The 23,989-nt window shown below is 39.1% G+C and overlaps 1 protein-coding gene across 6 annotated transcripts in view; it reads right to left on the minus strand.

Annotated features, from left to right (window-relative positions):
- ATF2 (activating transcription factor 2) overlaps nt 1-23,989 on the minus strand; it is a 93,673-nt gene extending 69,684 nt beyond the window's left edge. For 2 of the 6 annotated variants that reach the window (XR_010135887.1, XM_054549525.1), the window contains exons 1-2: nt 23,315-23,989; nt 6,097-6,196 (exon numbers count right to left, since the gene is read on the minus strand). The gene's annotated coding sequence lies outside the window, so the exon portion shown is untranslated. Of the gene's footprint in view, nt 1-6,096; nt 6,197-22,840; nt 23,048-23,069; nt 23,271-23,314 lie in introns of those variants that run through there. The other 4 variants (XR_008522860.1, XM_063712621.1, XM_009237850.3 and 1 more) reach the window with 3 other exon arrangements.

Here is a 23,989-nt window from a genome sequence, read left to right on the forward strand (position 1 = left end):
ACTACAGTTGAAGGGAATTATAAATATAGAATGAACCGTGGTATTAGATGACATTTGAAGATACTGGTGGTAACTTATGGCTCTCAACATAAAGATACAGAAATATAGATGTTAATGTGTATATGCATGCATATGTGGTCATGTATGTCCCTAGCTGTGTCCACTGAGAGGGCCTGGGAACACTGAAACCCCAATAAGCACACTTAGCATCCAGACTCTGGTGTGTGATATAGGTTGAATGTATGTCCCCGCCACATCTCATGTTGAATTGTAATCTTCAATGTTGGAGGTAGGGCCTGGTGAGAGGTGTTGGGGCAGATCCCTCATGGCTCAGTGCTGTCCTCTCAATAGTGAATGAATACTCAGGAGATCTGATTTTTTAAAATTGTGTGCCCCCTGCAACTCTCTTCCTGCTCCTGCTCTCACCATGTTATGTGCCTGCTCCTGCTTTGCCTTCCGCCATGAGTAAATGCTCCCTGAGGCTTCCCGAGAAGCTGAGCAGATGCCAGTGCCATGCTTGTATAGCCTGTGGAACCAGAAGCTAATTAAAACTCTTTTCTTTATAAATTACCCAGTCTCAGGTATTTCTTTATAGCAATGCAAGAATGGCCTAATACAGTGTGTAAATACCATTCTCCACCAAAAGGGACCTCAGCTCCTTGAAGAACTGGCTGATTCTAATTCAGCAGTACAGCATGGGTCTTGTAGTGGAAATAAAGAAGTCCTTCCTTACTTTCTGGCACAAGATATTGAAGACCCATCCTGTACTGCTGCCAGATTTGGCCAGAAAGTAAGAAAGGACTTAAATCTGGGATAATATGACGATCAAAATAAATAATGATAGTAATGGATCATATTGTGAATAAAGAGGGTTCTATGAACCCATACTGACATAAAGGAATAAACTGAATATTTGATAAGAAACAGGATATTTATATCATCTCAAAGTATTATATCTCCCTATACAGCTTAATTACTAAGGGCAAAAGTAATTTACAGCACAAAAGCCTGGCAAACATCACCTTAATCAAGTGATGTGACTTAACCCCACTAGAAATAAGGAAGATAAAATCATGTGCCACTGATAGAATGTAATAAGAATGTAACAGCATCACTTCTATAACAGTCATGCCAAAGATATAGAACCTGTATCTAATAATGAAGAGTATTATATAACCCCAAATTGAGGTAAACTCTATAAATTCACTGGCATAATAATCTCCAAAAGCACCAAAATCATTACCGTCAAGGAAACATTAAGGAACTGTTTCCGATTTTAAAAGACCAATGCGACATAACAAATTAATTGCAACCTGAGATTCTAGACGGAATCCTTTTTCTATAAAGTACATTATCAGAACAACTGGAAAAACTTAAATGTGACCTGCAGATTAGATAGTAGCAATATATCAATGTTAACTTCCTGACTTTCATGGACATATTGTGATTTTGTAACAGAATGTCTTACTGTAGAACCCTTAAAGAGTTTTGAAGTAAAAAATAAAGGAAAAACTTATAGAAGGAGTTTAAGTTGTATGTAAATAATATGCACTGTAATAATTCATTATACAGCAGTCCTCCACTTATCTGCAGCTTCACTTTCTATGGTTTCAGTTACCCACAGTCAACAGCTGTCCAAAAATATTAAATAGAAAACTCCAGAAACAAACAATTCATAGGTTTTAAACTGTGTACTGTTTTAAATAGAGTGATGAAATTGCATCTTCTTGCTCCATCCCACCTGAGATGTGAATTGTCGCTTTGTCAAGCACATCCAGGCTATATATGCTACCTGCTCATTACTACATAGGAAAAAAAATAGCATGTATAGGGCTCAGTACTATCTACAGTCTCAGGCATCCACTGGGGCTCTTGAAACTTATCCTCCACAGATAAGGGGGGAGTACTGTATAACCATTATATAATTAGCATAGATGTAGTTTGTAGCAGTAGTCATGAAAAAAACACTACAAGATATATTTATTCTCTAAGAACTCTGCTTGTTTTTTGTTTATAATTTTCATGCTATGATATATATCAAAGAATAGAAAAACTACGTTCTGCATTGCAAGGTTAAGAGCAAATAAAATTATACCAAAGTAGAATAATTTACAAATCTGAAGACTCAAAGGGTGATATTATATAATCATTTATTCTGTTAGCTCCTTGTTCCCTTTTTAAAATATGACATGTAGGTTAAGTCTGTTGAGGAAAAGGAAGATGCCTTAGGCTGTAGTATCAATATTCTCATGTCATTTTTAATTCTATCACTGAAGTGATTCACACAATAAAATATTTTATTTTCCTACATCCCTATCAAAAACAAATGAGGAAAGCAATTCACTTCATAGAAAATAGTGCTGTTAAATCAGTCTACAAAAATGGGAGGGAGCAAACACATTTCTGGTGACTAACGTTAGAAATATCCGGATTCTAAAATATCAATTTGATCTTCTATTTACTTGGTTATAGAACTATAAATGTTGCAAACTCTTAACCTTCTAAGCACGTACTCAAGTTTCTAAAATACAAACAAGTTTCTAAAATACAGGTAATACTAAATGTTATAGATAACACATAGCACTCTGAGCATTTCCAATACAAATCATTTACTTTATAAAATTTATTTGGAAAACATTTCACTGCCTATTTTGTATCTAATACCATATTAAGAATAAAAGTTGCTTGATGTTACCATGGTTTTTATGAAAATACATAAACTTTTTTTTAAAAAGAATAAGACATAGTCCCTGCCCTTAAAATCAGACTAGTAAGGAACAGAAAAAGTGAAAATAGTAATTCAGTGATACATATAATAATAAAGACATGCTATGGGAACATAAATCCAAAGCATTCATATTCCCCTCTCAAAGAGCTTCATCTGCCAACAGTGCAGAAAAGGGCAATCCTATATATCCATGATCCTGACATACCTGCCTCAGGTAAACTAGGGGAGATACTGACCAAGTTAAGCCAATCAGACTACCTCTTCAGGAAATCTGTAGAAAGAAAAAATCAGTCACACAGAAGTGAGCATCAGAGATTCAAAATCATATTTTAGGACGGGCAGACATTTTCTGTCATGTTTTTACTGATTAAGAAAAAACTAATAAAAGCCAGAATGGAGTAGGCACAGAAAAACACAGGTGAGAAATCATGAAGGAAAATAGTTTCTGTGATGCCCAACTATGTTTTGTGATTGGATCTGAGAGTCTCCAGTACCATTAGTATGAGTCCCACCCCCTCTTTTTACTTGAATTTATCTGATTTTCTATTCCCTAAATACTTAGCCAATCCTGGAGAGGGCCCTGAAATGCTACTAAACGAAGTAATGCCTGAGTTGAGTTTTCTCAAAGCAAGAGGCATCAGCCATTCTGGGATATTTCATAAAGAGGAGACAGCATGTTGAGGCACAATAAAGCACAGTCCACTGAGGAGGCTCTGAGAACCTCTGATAGCTGAAGTGTGGGACTGTAAACCAAAAATAAAATTCTAAGTCCCCCAACCAACAGACCCTTCCCTTGGCCCAGGGCATTCCAAAGTTAACCCGAAAAACTAGTTAAGGCCATGATGGGAAGTGGAGGTCCCACATGCCTCATTTACACCCTCCTCCCTTTGAAATTCAGGCACAGCTGACCAACATTAATATCAACACAGAGACCTTAAGATTGATAGAACAGACTCTTTAAGTCTGATAAGAAACATTTACAATCTATTCTCTTGCATGATAAAACCTTATTCTCTACAACCTCTTATCTTAACCCAGACATTCCTTTCTATTGATTCCAGGTCTTTAGATAGAACTCTTTCAACCAACTGCCAATCAGAAAATCTTTGAATCCTATGAACTGGAGCACAGCACCCCACCCCCCAAACTTCCAGTTGTCCCACCTTTCTGGACCCAATCAATGCACATTTTAAATGTATTGATTGATGTCTTATGTCTCCCTAAAATGTATAAAACCAAGCTGTAGCCCAACCATCTTGGGCACATGTTCTCAGGGTCTCCTAGGCTGTGTCAGTAGCCACTGGCCACTCATATTTGGCTCCAAATAAATCTCTTCAAATATTTTATAGAGTTTCACTCTTCTCATCAACAGGATAGAAGATTAAGAGAGTAAGACCAGAGAGATATCCAAATCTTGAAAGGCCTTTAATAACATGGTAAAATGTTTGGATTCCACCATTACCTGCCCTTCCACCATCCTTCCTTCCCTTCCCACTGTCCCAAGGTTATATAAGCTATGGCCCTGGGTCAAAGTGCTGAGTTTTTCACACTTTAAAATTGTTAAAGGTGGGGGTGGGGACACAAAGAAGACTATGCAACAGAGATCACATGTGGTTCCCACAAGGCCTAAAATATGTATGATCAGTCTCCCAGTCTCTCACTCCCCCATTAAAGAAAAAGTTTGTCTAACTCTGTTGTAAGAAAGTGAAACATTTTAAGTAGGTGAACTAAATCAAGAGGAGGATTTTTGCAAGATCACTAATAAAAGTGTAGAAGATGGATTAAAGAGGGCAGCACACTATGCATAAGAAAACCGGCAAAAAATAACAAAAATAAGAGGTAAATCTAAACAACAACAACAACAACAACAAAAAACCAGAAAGAAAACTGGCACAAGCTACTGCTAAGTTCAAGGGAGAATAATGGTCTGAACTAAAGCAGTACTATCAAAATGAGAGTCAAGGATCAGTTATGAAAAAAAAAAAATAGCTCACAGGATAGTCTCAAATGCTTAACATTGTTTCTAGGCCCTTGCATGGACTGACCACTACCTCCTAACCAGTCTTAGGCTTCCCCTTAATCTCTGGCTCTAGCTATGTAGGCTTTTAATCAATTTCCTCCCTTACATCATCCATTTCCCATTCATCCATCCCTTTCTTAGTCAACACCACTAACTTCCGAGCTTCTTCCATCTACTACTCCCCTACCCTCAAATTTGGATCTCTCATTTACCCCATCATTCAGTCAATAAACATTATTGAGCACATGCAATAGGGTAGGAATGTGCTAGACTTCAGTGTACGATGACACAGACACAGTTCCTGACCTCATGGAGCTCGTATTTTATGATGACTGCTTCTAGTAAACTTGATCATTTAAGTTAGTCAAGCAGCTTAAAATTATTTAATGCAGGTATCAGAGAGTAAGAAAAAATTATCAAGTGTTATCACCCATTCTCCTTTACACTTGCTTTAAAATTTTTTGCTTTTCAAATATATAAATGTATTGACAGATTTAAATTATTTTCCGAATTTTTGTCAAAATTAGAATAACTATACTTTTATGAATAGTTCCTCTTTTGATGTGAACCTCCAGATCCAGGTGTGACAAAAAAGCCAGTCTGCTTGTGTATTTTGATATATCTAACAAAGTCTATCACTATGTTTTGAAAGATTTTGTACGCCAGACTACATTTATTAAATTGGTATTTTCCTTCCATATTTAGAAGCTACATCCCCAAACTGTAAATGGCTTGAGATTAAAAAAAAAAAAATTTTTACTTTATACTCTAATATCACCATTCTGTGGCTGGCACATACTATTCAATAAAGGTATGTATGAGGGACTGTATAACTTCCAATTAACGTTTCTGATCAGCATGAGACACAACTGTGGTAATAAACTTAGTTGATATCATTCAATTAGAAAGCAAATAAATTTGACATTTTCGTTAGCTTGTACAGCCTTCGAGTGGGTAAACTTTTTGCCCAAAATATTTTTGAAAGACAGAAAATACCTCAGATTAATTTCTATTATTATTCTTAGAAGAATTGAGACCTTTATATCGGAACCCTTTGCTGAAGAGGGGTCCCTAGTCAGATAAATTTAGGAAACTCTATGTTAAACAAAACTAAATATTCAACCTAAGTCCTCATTGTGCTTTTATATGCTGACATTCATTCTGTCTCCAAAAGACATTTCCAAATTTGCTGAATCTCAGAATCTTTTTTTAGTAAACACTATCAATATGGTAGGACATTAGCATTCTGAAGACAACTGTCTGGAACATCTACTAAATTCAGTAGTATTTGAAAGATAATCACAAAATGAAAAGAATACTTTTATGTTAAAAGCTTAAAATCTCTTACCTTTCTAGCTGGTGGGCCATGAGCTTTATTTACTCTGCTTCCAGGAATACCTTAGCTCTTATCAAGTAAGCAGTCCTTTCTCAAGTTTCCATCTAGTATCCTTAAGGAAAAAGAGAGGCAGAAAAGAGTGAACTTATTACCACGTGGGATCTAAATTAATAGGCTCTTGTATTTCAATTCCATAGAAATTTTAAAAATGTTTTCTTAATATTTCAAAAATGTATGTAAATTTTGCCTCCCATTCCATGTTTTTCAATATAAAACTTAAGGTTCGCCCTCCAAATTGTCAATGCCCCAGGAAGATGTTTATCCTGTAGCCTCCCATAACTCCTGGCATATTACCACCTATTAGAGGTATTAACAATTTCAAGGATGGAAGTAGGGCAATGAAACCTTGGTGAAAGTAGAAAAATGAAAGAGGAGGAGTCATAGATAACTGGTGAAATATCAGTGCTGAATTTGAGTATCAAAATTTTTAGAGTGGAGATTAACAGTTTTTCTTATGTCATTGCTGCACAATAAAACCCATGGGACCCAGTCTATGTGCTTATTTGGAAAAAGCTTGATTTTTAAATATATGTGTATCAGTTAGGATTAGGTTCAGCTGTTAATGACAGAAAACTCAAAATAACAATGGAATGACAGAACACTCAAAATAACAATGGCTTAAATGATTCAGAAGTTTACTTCTTTCACAAAAAAACATAGGCAACCCAGAACCATGATCGTCTGGAACCAAGGGTCCTTATATTTTGTTGGTCTGCCATCCTCAACATGTGGCTTCTCCTTCATGGTTTTAAAAATAACTGTTCAAGTAAGTTCTAGCCATCACATCTGCTGATCAGAAAGCAAGATGAGAAAAAGGAGATAAGCAATAGCCTCCCTTTAAGGAAATTTTTCAGAAATCTCACAGGCAACTTTTATTTACATTTCATGATTTAGAACTTAGTCATATGACCATAGCTATCGGGGGGCTAGGAAATATGTCCTTTATTTCACCATATGCTTAACAATTGGAGTATCTACCAATAAGAAAAAAGAATAGAAGAAATATTGGCAGACAATTAGTTGTTTCTGTCCTCACACTTATTTCATTCTAAAATGTAAGATGTCCGGATACCTCATGGAGATGGCTTGGCAATCTACTAAAGAGAGTTTTCGAAAGCAGAAGGTCCTGTCAGGAGCCAAGACTAAAATTCATAAGGACTTCTTTAATATGTAAGGCTAATCTATAGGTGACAAAAGAAAGGGAAAATACGAAGACCAGAATGACAACATAAGAGCAAAGAAACAACCTAAATTGTTGTAGTTTGAAAAGGTAAACTCACATACTCAGTCTACAAAACTCAGAAATGACTGCTCAGAATCATTATGTAAATAATGGTGTGGTCAAGGTGAGAATGAGTAAGAACCTGGCAGAAAGCTCAGTTACCAACCGCATTAAGAAAAGGCACAATATTCAAAGAGAAAGACACTTTTCTCTACGTTGTCTCAGTGCTGAGCTTCCACTACCAGGTCATATAGGTATTGGGAGATTTCCTATTGTGCAGAATGTTGGGAAAGAAGGGTTGCACTTACCTTTGAATTTCCTGACACTTCCAAGATTGCTTGAAACATGTTTAAATGTTTAATATGTTTAAAACACTGTTGTATCAGAAACTAGAAACTCATTAGAAACTCATTTCAAAGCTGGCAACAAAATTATGTTTTATATACAGGCTGTTCCTTAAGGGAAAAAGGACCCAAATAGTATATTCAGCCATACAAATGTAAAATAGGGACTACAAAAATGGAGCAGCAATTCAAAGGACAAATGGCTCTGTGAGATAATGTAAAGGACCACATCTTCTTGGTAGAGATAAATTTCTGCAAATTATTTCTTTCAGAGAAATGTTTATTTTTAAAGTATGGCTTCAGGTTTTCCTATTTGTATAGAGATATTTGGGTTCTTATTTCAGCAGTTACTCAGAAAAGATCAGGTACAAAAGTAATTGCGGTTTTTGCCATTAAATACAATACCCTAAAAAACTGGAAGACAAACTGGTATTGTCATTTCAAGCAAAAGGAAATAAGATAGCCAGTTGTAACTGGCCTGTATAGCTTATGTCTTAACACATGCAATGTTAAGATAATCACCCAGACTTTGAACAACATTAAAAATAACATCCTTTTTTTGTAACTTGAAAGGCACAGATGTAAGGAGCCTCTGCTTTGCCCCCACTACCTGACTTATTGTAGACATCTTTCTTACATAATCATGCATCACTTAACAACAGGGATACATTCTAAGAAATGTGAAGTTAGGCCAAAACATCATTGTGCAAACTTCAGACTCTACTCACACAAACCTTGATGATATAGCCTATTGCTCCTAGGCTACAAACTTGTACAGGATGTTACTGTACTGAATACTGTTACCATTTGTAACAAAATGGTATTTGCCTATGTAAACACAGAAAGAGTACAGTAAAAATACAGTATAAAAGATTTTAGGCCGGGTGCTGTGGCTCACACCCTCACACCCGTAATCCCAGCACTTTAGGAGGCCTAGGAGGGTGGATCACAAGGTCAGGAGTTCGAGACCAGCCTGGCCAATATGGTGAAACCCCCGTCTCTACTAAAAATACAAAAAATTAGCCGGGCATGGTGGTGGACACCTGTAGTCCCAGCTACTCGGGAGGCTGAGGCAGAGGAGAATCGCTTGAACCCAGGAGGCAGAGGTTGCAGTGAGTCGAGATCACACCATTGCACTCCAGCCTGGGCGACAGAACGAGACTCTGCCTCAAAAAAAAAAAAAAAAAAAAAAAAAAACCACCACCACAAACACACTGTTCAGCTATATAAAAATATTTTCATCCTTATTCTAATAAGCTTTTTTCTATCTTAAAAATTTTTAGGCCGGGCATGGTGGCTCATGCCTGTAATCCCAGCACTTTGGGAAGCCGAGGCGGGCGGATCACCTGAGGTCAGGAGTTCAAGACCAGCCTGACCAACATGGACCTCATCTCTACTAAAAATACAAAATTAGCCGGCGTGGTGGCACACATCTGTAATCCCAGCTACTCAGAAGGCTGAGGCAGGAGAATCGCTTGAACCTGGGAGGCGGCAGTTGCAGTGAGCCGAGATTGCACCACTGCACTCCAGCCTTGGCAAGAAGAGCGAAACTCCATCTCAAAAAGAAAAAATAAATAAAATATATATATATATATATATATTTTTTACTTTAAAATTATTTTGTTAAGAACTAACACACAGATACACACATTAGCCTAGGCCTACACAGGGTGAGGCTCATCAGTGTCACTGTCTTCCACCTCCACATCTCGTCCCACTAGAAGGTCTTCAGGGGCAATAACAAATATGGAGCTGTGATCACCTATGATAACAATGCCTTCTTGAGGAATACCTCCTGAAGGACCTGCCTGAGGCTGTTTTAAAATAAACATTTTTTTTAAAAAAAAGTAAAAGTACACTCCAAAATAATGATTAAAAAGTATATTTAAATACATAAACCAGTAACATGTTTATCAAATATTATATATTGTACGTAATTGTGCTATTTTTTCCTTGTCTTAATGAAAGACAAATGCTATACTTTTATACAACTGGTAGCACAGTAGGTTTGTTTACACCAACATCACTACAAATGTGAGTAATGTGTTATACTATATCATGATGGCTACCACATCTTATATGTGGTCTGCTGACTCAAAATATTGTTATGCAGCAAATGGCTATATTTGGATATCACTAACCTGTGGGTAGAATCTCTGCTGAAATGTGCAAACACTGCTAATGGCAAATTTCCTGGTAAGAGCCAAATACTGTGACAAGAAACAGGGCCCAAAAGGTAGGCATTAGTATGAGAAAGGAATTAATCCTCTCTTGGGCATGGACTCAAAAGTGTGTAACAGATGCAAGGGCAATCCTGGGTGGTGGAGAGAAGTTAGCTTCTGTCCCTGTGGGAGGACAGGAGGTAGGCAGGAGGTGGACAGTCTTTCAAGGAGGCAGTATGGCATACAGACAAAGTGGGGTATGTATTACTAAAGGTACACACTAAGGCTTTCCAAGGGATACTTGAGCAAGACAAGTTTTAAGAAAATCAACTTCTGTATCTTCATCTTCCCTTTGTTTGCTTTCCCAAAGATGATCTGCCTACTTTCCCAGAGTCCTCATTCTCCCACTTTTCACAAGAAATCCATACCTATCCCCATCCCAAATCTTATTAGAATGAGTTGCCCTAGGTTGTAGAAGCTTCCATGGAACAAAACAAATGGATAATTTAAAATAAGAGTGCCTTAAAACCTCCATTAATCAAGGCACCATTAACCCTCAAGCTTCTGGCTTTCCCTGTCTTACAAATATTTCTATTAAAGGCAAAGCATGGCTTTAAGAATTGGTGTTCTGTCTTGTGTTTAGGAATTCAGATATACTTTATTGTACAGTGTGATGACAGAATAACAATTTTCATTTAATGATTACCTCTTCCACTGTGGAAATACCATACAAAAATGCATTGTCCAGAGAGGGAGTTCCGCAAGAATGAAGAAATCAGTAAAAAATTTTGAAAAATTAAATGTATATTTGCTACAAACAAGTATGATAGAGTCATTAATAAAGTATTTTAAAACATTAAAATACATTGGATTCAAATAAAATTATGTTGGAGAAGTCGAAAGAAAATGAAGTTTAATAAGAAAAAGGGACGCTGAAAATTTCCAACTGTAAAATGAATTAATTCAAGTTTGTTTTTTTAAAACCAATGACAGCATCAAATCACTATGATATTTAGGTACTTATAAAAGTGGTGTATCTGGAAAAAACAGAAATTATTTTTTTTCAACAATTTCAATCTATGATGAAAAATCATAGGAATCAACTTTAAAATGTGCAAGGGTACAGAATTTATCAAGTTTCTTTTCGGGAGTATATGAGTGTATTAGGCAGAATGGCCCTCCAAAGATGTCCATACCCTAATCCCTGGAACCTGTTAATAGGTTACCTTCCACCACAAAAGGAACACTGCAGATGTAAAAAGACTACACAGATCTTTGCTGGGCGTGGTGGCTCACACCTGTAATCCCAGCACTTTGGGAGGCCGAGGCAGGAGGATCACCTGAGGTCAGGAGTTCGAGACCAGCCTGGCCAACATGGTGAAACCCCGTCTCTACTAAAAATACAAAAATTAGCCAGGTGTGGTGGCGGGCGCCTGTAATCCCAGCTACTTGGGAGGCTGAGGCAGGAAAATCGCTTTAACCTGGGAAGCGGAGGTTGCAGTGAGCCGAGATTGCACCATTACACTCCAGCCTGGGTGACAGAGCAAGACTGTCTCAAAAACAAAAAACAAAAAACAAAAAAACAAACAAAAAAAAGGACTACAGATCTAAAACTAAAATAGATTTCTGGGTTATCCAGGAATCTAATCAAGAGACCTCAAGAGCAGAGAACTTTCTCCATCTGAAGTCAGAGATTCAATCAGAAAAAGAAGTCAGACAGGTTAGAAGCATGAGAGGGATTTGACCTGCCATTACTGGAGGGGGCCACATGGAAAGCACTTCAGCTCCTGGGAGAAAAGACCAGCCCTTGGCTCATAGCCAGTAAGGAAAGAGGAACAAAAAGAAAGGAAAGACCTACTGAATTCAGCCAACCACCTGAATTAACTTGGAAGTGGATTCTTCCCTAGAGACTCCAAAAAGGAATGCAGCTCTGCCAACGCACTGATCTTGGCTTTGTAAGACCCTAAGCTGAGGACTCAGTTGGGCCCGCCTGGACTTCTGGCCTACAAAAACTGTGAGACAATAAATCTTTATTGTTTTAAGATGTTAAGTAGGTGGTAATGTATGAGTCAGAAACAGAAAATAAATACAGTAAGAAGAGTTGCAAGGTACCAGGAAGATGGACTTGTGCCCCAGGACTTCAACAGTAGCACCACCTTATAGACACAGGGTATTTTTTTTCTATTTTTGTAACATTTTATATAACTCATAAAATAGCGTTTGTATAAAAATTCACACAAAGTTTCTAAAGGGCATACAATTTTCAGCAATGTCCTGGGTTTTCGTTAAATTCAGTTTTCTAAAGATGCACTGAAATCAATGGCAAAATGCAGACATGCGATATTTCATTGTCTTTGGTAAAACTATTCTCATTATTTTGTCTCCTCACAGTATTAACTCTGATATCCACTTTGTGCAGGATCTGCTATTACTAGGATGTCAGAAAAACAATAAGGCCGGATCTATAAGAGGCAAGTATTTCCGAACAGCAGTAATAGGCCCTTGGCCCCCATTCCCACTTCATGTATCTATGCAGTCTATCTACACAGCCAGGCAGGGTGAGAGCTCACAACAACCAATCAGGAGTCTTGAGATCCCCTCTCGACTGGGCAAGAAGCAAACATCTGGGAGGAACATTGGAAACTGAGGCCATCTCTACAGGAACCCAAGTGGCCATGCTGTGGTGTGGTCAGGCCAGCGACTCTTACCAATTAAACAGCCAATATGTTCACCACTAAGCAGATCTTAGTGATGATCTTACTGATTGGTTGATGATTGCTGCTGATGTGGCCCCTTCCCACAAACATAAAAAAATAAAGGGAAGATTTGGGGCAAACACTGAAGGGGCACGCTAGCACAATGACACTAGACATGACTTTATTCCCTGTCAAACATCTGTTATCATGGGCTGGGCACGGTGGCTCATGCCTGTAATCCCAGCACTTTGGGAGGCCAAGGTGGGTGGATCACGAGATCAGGAGTTTAAGACCAGCCTGGCCAAGATGGTGAAACCCTTTCTCTACTAAAAATACAAAAATTAGCTAAGCGTGGTGGCAGGCACCTGTAATCCCAGCTACTCAGAAGGCTGAGGCAGAGAACTGCTTGAACCCGGGAGGCAGAGGTTGCAGTGAGCCGAGATCGCGCTACTGAACTCCAGGCTGGGTGACAGAGTGAGACTCTGTCTCAAAAAAAAAACACCAACATTTGTCATCATGTAGGCACAGCCAAGGTGAACTGAAGCAGGATACGAACACTCAGTACATTCATGACTATCTTCATACATTCTTGAAATGATCCTAGAGATCACCTTGGGAATAGCAAAGTGGTCATAATAACAAACCTAAATCAAGGAGTTTGAAAACCTGCAGCCACGACCTAGTAGGACTTCATTTGCCTCTCAAGACTAAAGTATTTTGAATTCAGGATTTTTTTTTTTTTTTTTGAGACAGGGTCTTGCTCTGTAAGTGTAGTGGCCCAACCATGGCTCACTGCAATCTTGATCTCCTGGGCTCAAGTGATCCTCCCACCTCAACCTCCTGAGTAGGCGGAACCACAGGTACACATGCCGCCACGCCCAGCTAAATTTTTTTTGGAGTGACCGGTCTCACGATGTTGCCCAGGCTGGTCTTGAATTCCTTGAGCTCAAACTCTTATTTTAAATTATCCATGGATAATTTTAAAATGGATAACTTAAAATGGATATTTTAAACGGATAATTTAAAATAAGAGTGCCTTAAAGCTTCCTGATCCTATGGCAAGAAGCAAACGTCTGGGGGGAACACTGGAAACTGAGGTCATCTCTACAGGAACCCAAGTGGATATTTTAAATGGATAATTTAAAATAAGAGTACCTTAAAGCCTCCATTAATCAAGGCAATGATCCTCCTGTATTAGCTTCCCAAAGTGCTGGGATTATAGGTGTGAGCCACTGCCCCTGGCCAGGAAAATTTTAAATTGTATGATTACACTATGATCCTCTACAGTAAAAAACAATATACATTTCAGGGCTATCAAAATGTATAAAAATAACATGTAAAATACATAGAATAGTGCATAACACTAAAATAGTATTTATTAAGTTCATAAATTTTACTGCATTTTACTTTGACTTTAAATGTACATTTTCCTAATGCCTAATAAATATCTAATCTTACTATCTTCTTTATTTTTAAGGCCAGAAACTGAACTACATATTCAGTTTGACTTTTAGACATAAGAGTTTTGGCCGGGCATGATAGCTCAACCCTGTAATCCCAGCACTTTGGGAGGCCAAGGTAGGCAGACTGCTTGAGGTCAGGAGTTCAAGACCAGCCTGGTCATCATGGAGAAACCCTGTCTCTACCAAAAATACAAAAAAATCAGCTGGGCGTGGTGGCGGCGCCTATAGTCCCAGCTGCTCAAAAGGCTGAGGCACGAGAACTGCTTGAGCCTGGGAGGTGGAGGGTGCAGTGAGCTGAGATCCTACCACTGCACTCCAGCCTGCGCGACAGAGCAAGACTCTGTCTCAAAAAAAAAAAAAAAAAAAAAAAAGTTTTATATTAATCTTTAACCCACGATTTTGATGCTATCTGTAAGTTTATTTGATATATAATGTTTAGTTCATCAATTTAGGGAACTCAAATTCATCAGCTGAGAGAAAAATATTAAGCCCAATGTTAACAAGGAAAGCAGCAGTATTTTTTCCCCCACTCACAGCAGACATGAGAGATGTCCTTCACACAATTCCCAGGAGTATACTAAAATTTTGATGAAATTTCTCAAAGTTGATGGTACACGTAAAAAGTATCACAAACTTCTCCAGACTGTATTATGAGTATATGAATAGTGAAATCAGTTCAATATCTCAAAAATATTCAATTAAAATATCAGTAGTCCAATTTTTAAATTAAACATTTTTAAAGTGAGTCTTGCTTATTCCTAGGCAATGTAAAGAAGGTAGTTTTATAGTTTAAAATTACAACAGAATAACAAATACATAAATACAAAAAATTTACAGAGTAATAATTATGAATATAAACAATGGTACCACAAGTTGTGCTAATAACATCACTTTAGGTTTGGTAACAGAATTATGTGGTCTAAGGTCCATAGCATTATTTTTGCCCAAGGCAGGTGATAAAATACCTTTCATTGCTTTTTTTCTCCTGAGAAGCTTATTTTTTGTAAAAGCAAAAAGAAAATAGAAATAGAAATTCACAGCTCTCCAAGAATTACAGTAATTCATAATCACCATTATTAAAAATACATCAATAAAAATTTCTCATTATGAAGAGGGCACAAATAAAATACACTACAGGCTTGGTGTGGTGGCTCACGCCTGTAACCCCAGTGCTTTGTGAAGCTGAGAAGGGAGGATTACTTGAGGCCAAGAATTCAAGACCAACCTGGGTAACATAGTGAGACTCCACCTCTACAAAAAATTAAAAAATTAGTTGGGTATAGTAGCACATGCCTGTAGTCCCAGCTACTCGGGAGGCTGAGGTGGGAGGATCGCTGAAGCCCAGGTGTTTGAGGCAGCAGTGAACTATGACTGCACCACCACACTCCAGCCTGGGTGATAGAGACCCTGTCTCTAAAAATGAAATAAAGTAAGACTATGGATTATGTACTATGCCCATTAAAACAATGATAAGCTCACCTCTTTCTTCCGTTTTCAAAATATGTCAAAATTCAAGTAAGTGAAGTGTATTACTACAAAAAAAAACCCTCGACCCAACATCCATATATCAACAATCATTAAAACCTACCTTACAAATGATAAAAGATTTCACTGATTCTCAACTTTGTGGCCAAAAATTGATAGTGTAGTTATAATTGTATAATTAGCAGGGACTTCAAAACAACTTTAGAATTGTGGTATTTTAATCATAATCTCAATTCCACTATGGGGAAGGAGAAATGAAAGGTTTCCCTAGAATGTTTATAATGGGATTGGTGGAGTAGAAGAAAAGAATAGTTGGGGTGGGGAGCAGCCTGTAATCCCAGCACTTTGTGATACTGAGGTGGGAGGATCGCTTGGGCCTGGGAGTTTGAGACCAGCCTGGGCAACGGCAAGACCCCATCTCTACAAAAATTTAAAAACTAGCTGAGTGTGGTGACATGCGAGTGTGGTCCAGCTATTTGGGAGGCTGAGGTGGGAAGATCTCTCGAGCCCCAGAGCTGGAAGCTGCAGTGAGACTTAGTCGCATCACTGCACTCCAACCTGCATGACAGAGTAAGACTTTGTCTCAAAAATACAAAGATAATTGGATTTTATGAAAATCACAGTATCATAATTTTATCATCTTAAAATAAGGATATGCTATACTGCAGGAATTTGATACAGAAAACGTCTGAGAAGGGGCACATATGGAACAAAAAAATATGAGACATTCTCTCAAAGGAATTTATGAAAATTCTAAGGTGGTATGTTCCTCCACAAATTATAAATTCTTAGGGAAAAACAACTTTGTTGCCAAAGCTACCAAGTAGATGGTTGCTGTACTGCTTTCAAGCTACAGCACAAGCATGCCTGGAGGGCTAGGCTAGATTATTTCTGAATGAACGTCAATAATAATTCCCACAACATATACTGAGTACTCATTAAGTTCTTGACACTATATTAAGTATTGTATATATATTACATGAATGCTCACAGCAAGACTATGAGTTAAATTATTCTCCTTAAAGAGAAGGAAACTGAGGCAGAGAGGTTATATAATTTACCCAAGATAACACAGTAAGTGGTAGACCCCTGACAATCTGGCTTTTAATAACTATCCTAAAATATTGATTACGTACTTACTATGTGCCACAGACAAAACTCAGTCAATTTGGCTATCATATACTCATATACACTTTCTTTATTCCAAGTGTTTCCTACATGGAAATGAATTTGTCATTATAAATCTTAATAAATCATAATGACACATTCATAAGACAGAACTATGAAATGTATAGTTCAGAAAGTAACCCTTTTTTTTTTTTTTTTTTGAGATACAGTCTCGCTCTGTTGCCCAGGCTAGAGTGCACTGGCGTGATCTTGGCTCACTGCAACCTCTGCCTCCCAGTTTCAAGCAATTCTCCTGCCTCAGTCTCCCGAGTAGCTGAGATAACAGGCGCCCGCCATCACGCCCAGCTATTTTTGCATTTTTAGTAGAGATGGTGTTTTCTCAGGTTGGCCAGGCTGGTCTCGAACTCCTGACCTCAGGTGATCCACCCGCCTAGGCCTCCCAAAATGCTGGGATTACAGGCGTGAGCCACCATGCCCAGCCCAAAAATTAACTCTTAAACTAGCATTAAAATATTCAGTGTACAAACCACATAAAACTGCATGAAATCTAAGAATTATTGTTACCAGGCTGTCAAAAGTTTTGGTAAACTTTAAGAGAAACAAACACAGTAAAATGTCAGAAAATATGAAATACACAATATTTGTCACATCACATAGATCACTGGTAGATAAATAACTATAGTATGATATGGCCAACTGATTAATTTTAAAACTGCTAAATAATACAACTCATTCCCAGCAATAATTCCCATTTAGGTAATCACACTTCATTAATCATAACTCCAAAGTTCACAAAATTATGGCAAAGCTAACGCATTCATGCTCTGCTGACAGTGTAAACTTGCTCAAGTCTTTGGGGAGGCAAAAATCTGGCAACTGTAGAAACATTTATATCCTTTGACTAGTAATTCATTTGAGATTAGTATCCTATAGAAACAATTCATAAAAGAAAAAGATAAATGCACTGAGATGTTCAATTCAACGTCAAAACAGGCATAAACTGAAAACTATTATTTTCCTGTCAGGCATTTAGAACAAATTTAATACTTATTTTTCAACTATCAAGTAACAATCAAATATCATAAAGGTTATACAACATGGAAAAATACAATGCTATAAAAGTAAAATAAAACTTATTTGATATAATTCTGTAAAAACTGCAATATATATGCACAAACTAGAAGAAAACAAAAATAATGAACACAATTATTTGTTAGTATGGCAAAACAAGTTGATATATAAAAAAACTGTTCTGACACGTGTTTAATAAATAAAAGCAGGCTGGGTGCAGTGGCTCATGCCTGTAATCCCAGCACTTTGGGAGGCTGAGGTGGGCAGATCACGAGGTCAGAAGATCGAGACCATCCTAGCTAACACAGTGAAACCCCGTCTCTACTAAAAATACAAAAAAATTAGTGGGCGTGGTGGTGGGTGCCTGTAGTCCCAGCTACTTGGGAGGCTGAGGCAGGAGAATGGCGTGAACCTGGGAGGCGGAGCTTGCAGTGAGCCAAGATCATGCCACTGCACTCCAGTCTGGGCAACAAAGCGAGACTCTGTCTCAATAAATAAATAAATAAATAAATAAAAGCAAACATACTAGCCCAAACAGTAAATTAGAAAAACCAAAGCTATAACATTGGAGCAAAGCTAAAAAATTGGAATGACAAAGGTTTTGGTTCTGCTAGCAAACCAAAAAATATTTAGGGAATATATTTATAAATTTATGGTCAATATTATAGATAAAATTACTATATATTACAAAAATAACCAAAGTCCATATGGTATTTTGCCAATTACAATTATTTCTCCCTGTCTTTCCCTACCAATCTTGTTGAGAATCTCTGTGGTAATAAGCCACTACTACTCTTGGAAGTATTTTGTATTCCTTGGGTAGAAAGGCAAAAAAGTGGCTTGAGAACCACTATCTTTGTTAAGATACAGAATGCAAATAGGGGTGAATAGGCAAAGCCCCCAAAACATCTTATTTACATCTCTTCTTTACTGTCAATGTCAAAATGTCAAGGAAAAAAATCAATAAACATACTTAAAAAATGAAAATGATGCTGGGTGTGGTGGCTCATGCCTGTAATTCCAACACTTTGGGAGGTCGAGGCAGGTTCGAGACCAGCCTGGCCAACATGGTAAAACCCCGTCTCTACTAAAAATACAAAAATTAGCCAGGTGTGGTGGTGGGCACCTGTAATCCCAGCTACTCAGGAGGCTGAGGCAGGAGAATCACTTGAACCCGGGAGGCAGAGGTTACGATGAGCTGAGAGCGGCACTGCACTCCAGCCTGGGTGACATAGCACCTCCGTCTCAAAAAAAAAAAGAAAAGTGAAAATGAATACACTAGTTTCAAGGTTGCCAACAAGAATAAATTGAAAAGATATATATATAATGAATACATATTTATTTATAATTATATAATATGTAACATTAAATACACCTGTAACATAATGTGTAAAAATACGCCGGGTGCAGTGGCTCATGCCTGTAATGCCTTAAAAGTGAAAATGAATACACCAGTTTCAAGGTTGTCAGCAAGGTTGTTAAAAAGTCTCAACAAATTGAAAAGACACATATAATGCATACATATTTATTTATATTTATATAATATGTAACATTAAATATATTTATATTATAAAATAATGTGTAAAAATAGGCCTGGTGTGGTGGCTCACGCCTGTAATCCCAACACTTTGAGAAGCCAAGGCGGGCGGATCACTCGAGGTCAGGAATTTGAGATCAACCTGGCCAACATGGTGAAACCCCATCTCTACTAAAAATACAAAAATTAGCAGGGAATGGTGGTGCACCCCTGTAATCCTAGTTATTCAGGAGGCTCAGACAGGAGAACTACTTGAATCTGGGAGGTGGAGATTGCAGTGAGCCAAGACTGCACCACCACACTCCAGCGTGAAAGATAGAGGGAAACTGTCTCAAAAATAAAATAAGATAAAATACAATTACTGATGGCCTTAAAGATCCACAAATTTCCTTGATTTTCTATGAAACTATCTTATACCTTACTATATAACCTTTTAACCTTGAGAAACATAACAAAGGAAATAAAATGTTCTCTGGGGTTTTCCTTCAAATATAAATAGGTGAATACTATCCTACTACTTCAACATTAAAACTTACATAAAGAGAACATGCAGCATTTTAGACAAGTTCTTAGCCTTGAGGAACAGGTGTGAGTATAAGATAAACACAGAAATACTAAATTAAACTCCAGATTATAACAATACCAAGTGAGTTTTTTGGTTTTTGTTTTGTTTTGAGATGCAGTCTCATTCTGTTGCCCAGGCTAGAGTGCAGTGGCACGATCGGCTCACTGCAGCCTCCTGTTCCTGGGTTCTAGCGATTCTCCTGCCTCAGCCTCCCCAGTAGCTGGGATTGCAGGGGCCTACCAACGTGGTTTCACCATGTTGGCCAGGCTGGTCTTGAACTCCTGACCTCAGCTGATCCGCCTGCCTCAGCCTCCCGAAGTGCTGGGATTACAGGCGTGAGCTACCACACCTGGCTAAGGTGAGATTTTTTTTTAGGGTACATTTTAATTATACAAAATAACCCAACAGGTGCTATATGCATTGACTTTTATAAAAATCAGTTGAATATTAATTATTGTTATTCACTGAATGTTTAACGAGAGGTTCTGATGAAAATCTGGTTTTCATAAGGGAGACTTCAACTACTTTATATTCTCCAACGACATTTTAGTAAGAATAAAAAAGAGAAAGAAATGCCTACTTATAGGCATATTTCATATTGGAAGGAAGAGCCTGAAGACAAAATTAGTAGAAAAAGCACACATCGGTGAGATTGTTTACCTGATCTAACAATTTACCAGACAAGAACGTATGTATCATTAAAACCCAAGTTTTCCAAAATACAAAAATTTGGGTAGAAAAAATGTACATTATTTTTTGAAGAGTTCATGCTACTTATAGATAGATGTTTGATATATGGCATATTTTTCAACCATACTCATAGAGCTTTCAGATCCTGAATACCAATAAAGACCACCCCAACCCCATTATTTGTTAAAATGCTGACAACCATTTCTACTATTTATTTATTTATTTGAGCCGGAGTCTCGCTGTGTCGCCCAAGTTGGAGTGCAGTGGCGCCATCTCGGCTCACTGCAACCTCTGCCTCAGCCTCTCGAGTAGCTGGGACTACAGGAGCCAACACACCCTGCTAATTTTTGGTATTTTTAGTAGAGACGGGGTTTCACCGTGTTAGCTAGGATGGTCTCGATCTCCTCACCTCATGATCCGCCTCACGGCCTCACAAAGTGCTGGGATTACAGGCATGAGCCACCGCGCACGCCCAGCCTTTACTTTTATCTTAGCTTAAAAAACAAAAAACGCCAAAGAAAAAAAGTGCAGGAATTCCTGGGTTACATATTTAACTAATAAAAATACAGTGCCCCAAATACGAAATAAACATTCGGATAAAATATTTTAAAAAGGATTTTCAGGAAATGCACCCGGAGCTATAGAAGGTATTATGTACACTACACATACAAAAAGTTCCTGAAAGCTCCTTCCTTACTGACAACTAAAATACATAACATCTAAGTTCTAAATTTCCACGATATTACATTTTAAATCATTTCTTAAAACTTAATGGCAGTAGCATTCTCTCAAAGCAAGATTAAACGTCTTAGGAAGGCAACATACACATCATGGTAAATTTGGAAGATTCTCAGAAACTCTTTTACACATCACGGTAAATTTGGAAGATTCCTAGAAATTATTTTACAAAGACGAGTATTCTTAACTATTACGCAACTACTGATGGCCTTAAAGATCCATGAACTTTCTTAATCTGCAGAGGGGAATCTGTATATTTAAAAACGTATTTTACAAGGATGTTCCTATCATTTTTGAAACAAAGTTTTTACGGTGGATTCCTCAAGTAAGGAAAAAAAAAATTAATACATGATAAAACTGCTTCTGTGTTTGTACTTTAAGGCACTTAAACCTGTAGGTCTGACTTTTTAACAAGCTTTTATAAATAAAGCTTTACCTTCATAATTTTGATTCAAGAGATCAAAGCTATATGGCTAAAGATTAGAAAGGCTGTTACTCACAATGATAACGCCAGTGGTCATGTTTCTTCAAATAGGACAAAAAGTCTGCTCAAAGGAAGTCAGTTTTTGTTCTGATTTTAAATGTATATCTTAAATGCATGCATTGTGACCGTCTCCATAATTCAAAACCTCTAAGAAATTTAAACTTTCACATTATAATTTAGGGATTAGTTAATCCCTTAGTACCAGTTAAATAATAGCCAGGAAAGCATTAGAAAACCTGAAGGTACATGTAAAGAAATGCTTTACATCACTATTTAAAATAGGTATTGAATTTTAAGAGAAACATTTCTTTCACTAAAATTTCTGATGCCTAAGGTCCATCAGGAGTAATCTCTTTTACTCCATGATATTCACAGTAGTTTTGCTCTTGGCCTCACCAGTTTTAAGACTCTCCATTAAGAAAAGCCAATTTTATACTACCTATGGGCACAAAAATAGTCCCCAGCTCCTCCTCTCTTTTTCCTCCTAGGTTCGGTTAAACGAGCGAACATAGAAAACACGTACACACACTCCCTTTCGGCCCTGGTCCCTAGGGCATTGATGAAAAGCAAATTATTTCTTTACATAAGCTCTGCTGTCCACCTAGAGAGATTAAAAAAAAAAAGGGGGGGGAAATACCAGAATCAGTCTGCACCCACACCTAAGCCCCGCCCCACCGGGAAAAAGCTGGGGGTAGCGGGATTGTGAGGGTGGCGGAAAGGACGGAAAAGGCCGAGACTTCCAGCTCCTAGGTTCTCCACACCATTCTTTCCTTCAGGCTGCACCGCAGCCAGGGACCCTGATTCTATTTTCAGCCGCGCCTCCCGATCCTCCTCCCCGCCACCATCACAAATACACGGTCCTCAATCGCTTGAATACTGGGTGGGGAGACCAGAGTGGGCCCTCTCCCCGCCCAACCCAAGGACTGTGGGTGGGAGAGGTCTCCCTGCGCACACGGCTGACTCGACGCGCAACCCCGAGGACCTCTGAACTGACCCAAGTAGGGTGAAGATAATTCGGAGGGAGGGGTCTAAGAGGGAGCCGTTATTCCTTTTTCCTCTGCCTTAGGAAAGCGCGCGAGAGGGAGGGGCCGGAACAACGAACGCTGGTTACCTAACGGTCCGGCCCAGCCAGTCAGGCTCCCAAAGCCCGCACCGCGCGGGCCGCCGAGGTGGCAGCACAGCCACAATCGCCCCAAGGGCTAAGGAGCACATCAAGAGCACCCGAGGTGATGGGAAACGGGGGGTGGGGACTGTGCTGAGCGACGTCGCCATGTTAGCGCCTTCTTTCTCCGTATCCCTACAGTCTCCAGCCCTGCTGACCTCTGCCCATCATTACTCACCTTTCCAGGTCACTAGTTCATGATCCTTTCGGTCACCTGAGAGCCCCACAGCACAGCCGTGTTTACAAACCACCCCTGGAGGAAAAGGCTGAACGGCACTTTAAAGGCCACGGGCTCCCACAGGCTTCCGTCCTCTCTCGCGAGATCAGACTGACAACCCCCCCACCCCCCCACGCCCGCCCCGCTCCCGGCATCCCCCCCTTCCTTCTCGCGCCCCTCCCCTTCACGCACACGCCCCTTCTTGCCTTCCTTCCGAGGGAGCGCCTCCGAGTCAGGTGATTCCGTCAGGCTTAAGGAGAAGAAGGCGGGTCTTCGGCAGGGCGGGTAGAGGGGACGGGCACCAAAGAGCACTCGGGCGCTCATGATTGGACAAGGAGCCCGAAGGGCGGGAAGCCGTTCTGGAGGGGGCGGGACCAGAGGGCCCAAGGAGCGTTACTTCTGTAAACCCGGAGCTGTGGAAGACTGTGATTGGCTGCCGGCTGGAGGAGGGCGCGGGTGCAGGCGGCGGTGGAGGGCTAGGCAGGGCTTTGGCGGTGTGAGGGGAGGAAAGGTGAGCTCCGGAAAGGCTGCTAGAGAGAAAGCAGGATGGGTCCTCCGAGCCCAGCCCCAGGAGCCGGGTGTCTCCGTTTCCGTCACTTGCCAGCACTAGGTAGGGAGGTGGGTAAAGGTAGGCTGCGTTCCTCAGCCCACCCCCTGGCTCCCCGGGAGCCTGAGACGGGGAGCTTCGGGTTAGGTGAAGTTTGGGGGAGGCGGAGTTTGCTGGTAATTGCCCATACCTCCCCTCCAAAAAACCCCCCACAACTTAAAGATTTTAATATTAACTGTAAGGATGTTGGTTATTCAATAAATAGGCACAAGTTGAAAAGTATGTATGATCAGAGGCCTCTGAAAATTTTACATTATTCAATAAACGATTTTCA

Source organism: Pongo abelii, chromosome 11 (assembly GCF_028885655.2).
Source record: "Pongo abelii isolate AG06213 chromosome 11, NHGRI_mPonAbe1-v2.0_pri, whole genome shotgun sequence".
NCBI lineage: Eukaryota > Metazoa > Chordata > Mammalia > Primates > Hominidae > Pongo > Pongo abelii.